Genomic DNA, 5,000 nt, shown 5'->3' with positions numbered 1-5,000 from the left:
TTGACAGCCAGCCCAGAAACGGCACCTCCATCTACAGGGATCCGACGGAACTACGCCAACCATGCCGGCAAAACAGTATCGCCATCTATGAAAATACGGCGAAACCACATGCAATACCTCCATCTATGCGAATCGGACAACACTACGTCCGCCATGTCGAGCGCACCGCAAAACATACCGCCATCTGTAGGTCTCCCGCAACATGACCTCCTGCAACGACGATACCGTCATCTATGAGACGCCAAGCCGACTAAGACAGCCATGGGCCCACAGTGCCCTTCTTTCGACCCCACCCACAAAGCCTGCATCCTCTGTCGACAACAGCACCCCAACGCCAGCGCCTCTGCCGCACGAAGTCGTGGACCGGCAATCACTCCACCTGCACCCGTTCGTGCCCCACCCCAACCGCCCAACTCGCAACTCCAGCGGATGAACGGCGGACTTTGCTCGCACTCGCAATGTGCAATCCACCCCTATAACGTGCGTTTCATGAAGAGTTATGTCCAATATGCGACATTCCCGCTGTCCATATACATGAGCTGCGAGCTGTACCACGTACGAGCTACAGACGCGATCGCGTTGCTCTCTGTACGAATGCAGATGCTCAGCGGCAGCTAGGAGGCGCTCCATCCATGTCGGTACCGGTGAGCGTTGCACTCGCAGTCGCAAAAACGTACGGCAAGTATATTACTGGGAAGAGTCTTCCTAGGCCATGACCCACCGGAAGGGCGCAGCGTCCCCCACCCCAGACATGTGACGTCACACTATCGGTATTGACGACTAGACTGATTCCTTATAATCATTTGCCATACACCGGTGGAAGCTGCCGAGACGAGTAACTACGTGGCGGCCTCGCCGTGTCACTAATGTACAGAGATACAACAGTTTCGACTGGAACCGGATGAAACGTATACACGGCGCTGATTAGTAATAGATAGAGCCATCAAAATACAGATAATGTATACAACTGTCCGTATACATGCTGAAAGACTCTGCTCACAATCACAACCACACGTCAGCCAGACACTCTTATCACGCACTACTCTCTGCCTGTAACAGGCACAGAGACAATATGTAAGCACCAGCATGGAACAACACCCAGTGCATCCTCTCCGCCACATTAGACAATCCACACTATCATAACCAGACCGGGAGGTCCACTCACAAAACAGAATATCCCACCCTTCCGACAACCACCATTGCTCAGCTAAGCCACCAACACCCACACATGTCCTACACAGGGGTACACCCAACATCACAATACTGCCTCCTGTCACAGCACACAAACAATGGCAGGAATGAAAGACACAGGTCTGCCACAAGCATGGAATCAGAGCGCCGCCTGTCATGAGCCAAAGGTGCACCCTGACATGGCAAATCAGATGATGCCGCAGTCATTTACTTACGATAATCACAATCAACAAACCGGCCCCCCCCCCCCAAAACACCTTTCCTTACAACAATGTGTACCTTAACCTAACCCGTATTGTGCCTTAACCTAACCCGTATTGTGCCTTAACCTAACCCGTATTGTGCCTTAACCTAACCCGTATTGTGCCTTAACCTAACCCGTATTGTGCCTTAACCTAACCCGTATTGTGCCTTAACCTAACCCGTATTGTGCCTTAACCTAACCCGTATTGTGCCTTAACCTAACCCGTATTGTGCCTTAACCTAACCCGTATTGTGCCTTAACCTAACCCGTATTGTGCCTTAACCTAACCCGTATTGTGCCTGAACCTAACCCGTATTGTGCCTGAACCTAACCCGTGTTGCGCCTTAACCTAACCCGTGTTGCGCCTTAACCTAACCCGTGTTGCGCCTTAACCTAACCCGTGTTGCGCCTTAACCTAACCCGTGTTGCGCCTTAACCTAACCCGTGTTGCGCCTTAACCTAACCCGTGTTGCGCCTTAACCTAACCCGTGTTGCGCCTTAACCTAACCCGTGTTGCGCCTTAACCTAACCCGTGTTGCGCCTTAACCTAACCTATGTTGCGCCTTAACCTAACCTATGTTGCGCCTTAACCTAACCCATATTGTACCTTAACCTAACCCATATTGTACCTTAACCTAACCCATATTGTACCTTAACCTAACCCATATTGTACCTTAACCTAACCCATATTGTACCTTAACCTAACCCATATTGTACCTTAACCTAACCCATATTGTACCTTAACCTAACCCATATTGTACCTTAACCTAACCCATATTGTACCTTAACCTAACCCATATTGTACCTTAACCTAACCCATGTTGCGCCTTAACCTAACCCATGTTGCGCCTTAACCTAACCCATGTTGCGCCTTAACCTAACCTATGTTGCGCCTTAACCTAACCTATGTTGCGCCTTAACCTAACCTATGTTGCGCCTTAACCTAACCTATGTTGCGCCTTAACCCAACACACGTTGGGCCTTAACCCAACACACGTTGGGCCTTAACCCAACACACGTTGGGCCTTAACCCAACACACGTTGGGCCTTAACCCAACACACGTTGGGCCTTAACCCAACACACGTTGGGCCTTAACCCAACACACGTTGGGCCTTAACCCAACACACGTTGGGCCTTAACCCAACACACGTAGGGCCTTAACCCAACACACGTTGGGCCTTAACCCAACACACGTTGGGCCTTAACCCAACACACGTTGGGCCTTAACCCAACACACGTTGGGCCTTAACCCAACACACGTTGGGCCTTAACCCAACACACGTTGGGCCTTAACCCAACACACGTTGGGCCTTAACCCAACACACGTTGGGCCTTAACCCAACACACGTTGGGCCTTAACCCGCTCTGTAATTGTCATACGACGCGTTAAATTAGTGTAGTGTTGCCTAACTGCAACCCCCGCAATATAGTTTGCCACTCGCACTGCCCGGTCCCCAGAGTATCGCTTCATGTTAAACACCTTGCAGCTATACACTGTAATGCGGATGGCAGCAGGACGTACATGCTCAATGCCCTTCGCAGTTGTTCATTGGCATTCGCATGGCGAAGCACAGCCTACGTTGTGGTACGGCTTGTGTCAACTGTCCGCTGATGTTGTACGTCCAAATGACACACTGTACTGCACATTGGTCCTCATGTACTGAATGATACATCGTGGTACATGTGTGACCGTACCACGACTGCGCCAACAACGGCGAACCATACGGTCCAAATATTGTGCACTCAGCTACGTGTCGTCTCCCTATAAGAGCTGGATTGCAGTATGGTATGCCGTGGATGGCGATCAGCATGAGCCGTCTGTTGATGTAGTGGCGCGTGTTGTCAGACGTAGTCGTCTCTTCTCACACACCGTGATAGCATGGTGCACTGCGTTCCACATCTGCGACATGCGACAGAGGCCGGTTGACAGTCGTTCGCGCAATGGACATCGCATACGTACGGGGGCCACCTTCCACGTGTTCGCGAAGCGTGCACATGTTGTTGCGTGTATGTGGGCAGACATAGTGTGTCGTGACACCTGACACAGGCATGCAACAATCGTTGAATTTGCAAATGGCGATGGACGTCTACGTTTGCTGGTGACGTTACGCAAATGAACAACTGGTAAACCGTTGTGGTGCGGTTGTTCTCGCTAGAGGTGAATCAGTGATGGCGACGATCGGTTGAGCTACCAACCGGTTGTTTCAGCGATACCCACCATGCCCACGAACGTGAATGGCATGTGGGTGTGAAGCGATACGCGGCGGTGGCTGGGTGGGACCGTCCCCGGCCGGTGAGGGGGGGCCTCCCGGCGTGCTGGCCGCGCGGTGCGTGGGCGCACGCGCTACAGCCGGCTGGTGGGGGCGGCCAGTGGCAGGCGCGCCGGCCGACGGAGGCGGCAGGCGGCGCAGCTGCGCGCCGGCGCACCCTGCACGCGGCGCCGTGCGGCCAAAGTAGGTCCTCGCGGGCCCGGTGCGAAGCGCGGTGGACATCTGCAGTGTGCTGGTCCGATTGAGGACTGTGTGCGCTGAGGATGCGCCGCCGCCCGGCGCTCGGCGCCGCGACGCCGTCTGCTGCTCGGTCGCCTCTGCGGTTCTCGCAGGTGGTTTGTATCGCAGCTGTGCGGACGTGTTGGCGCGTGCGCTGTGCTGGGAGAGTTCGCTTCGGCACCCAAGTGGGGCTTTTGTCCTTCTGTGGCGCTGGCGTTGGAGCTGCCGGCCACCGTAGGTGGCGCGTGTTGTCTCCCGCCGGCAATGCCACGACAGCACGCTCCCGGGCCTCTGTCGGCAGCGGCAAGCTCAGTTGGGAGCACGGGTGGTCGCACCTAAAGCGTCTACTCGCCAAACTCCGGGCGATTGCGCCTCTCTCGAACCCGACCAAGTACTTAGGACGGCGCTGCGCGCCGCCGGGACCTGAGAGGGTTTCGAGGTGTATTGTGCAGGGGAGCTCAGCCTCCTCCTGTTTGCAGAATAATTGAGCGGACGCTTGCGTGTTCGCGCGGGCCCCCGGGACACACTCCCGGGCGGCCGGCTGCTCAGCTCTAGTTGACGCAGCTCCCTGGTTGATCCTGCCAGTAGTCATATGCTTGTCTCAAAGATTAAGCCATGCATGTCTCAGTACAAGCCGCATTAAGGTGAAACCGCGAATGGCTCATTAAATCAGTTATGGTTCCTTAGATCGTACCCACGTTACTTGGATAACTGTGGTAATTCTAGAGCTAATACATGCAAACAGAGTCCCGACCAGAGATGGAAGGGACGCTTTTATTAGATCAAAACCAATCGGTCGGCTCGTCCGGTCCGTTTGCCTTGGTGACTCTGAATAACTTTGGGCTGATCGCACGGTCCTCGTACCGGCGACGCATCTTTCAAATGTCTGCCTTATCAACTGTCGATGGTAGGTTCTGCGCCTACCATGGTTGTAACGGGTAACGGGGAATCAGGGTTCGATTCCGGAGAGGGAGCCTGAGAAACGGCTACCACATCCAAGGAAGGCAGCAGGCGCGCAAATTACCCACTCCCGGCACGGGGAGGTAGTGACGAAAAATAACGATACGGGACTCAT

General features: G+C 54.1%; 1 non-coding gene across 1 annotated transcript in view; it reads left to right on the top strand.

The window, feature by feature from the left end:
- The first annotated feature begins 4,490 nt into the window (after positions 1-4,490).
- The window catches only part of LOC124620946, a 1,910-nt gene continuing 1,400 nt past the window's right edge, over positions 4,491-5,000 (top strand). The window contains exon 1 of the ribosomal RNA XR_006980447.1: positions 4,491-5,000. This exon is cut by the window's right edge and continues 1,400 nt beyond it. This is a non-coding gene — a ribosomal RNA (small subunit ribosomal RNA).

The sequence above is a fragment of the Schistocerca americana genome, chromosome 6, assembly GCF_021461395.2.
Source record: "Schistocerca americana isolate TAMUIC-IGC-003095 chromosome 6, iqSchAmer2.1, whole genome shotgun sequence".
NCBI lineage: Eukaryota > Metazoa > Arthropoda > Insecta > Orthoptera > Acrididae > Schistocerca > Schistocerca americana.
The sequence above is the reverse complement of the archived record's forward strand: the minus strand, read 5'-3'. Positions and strand labels throughout refer to the sequence as shown.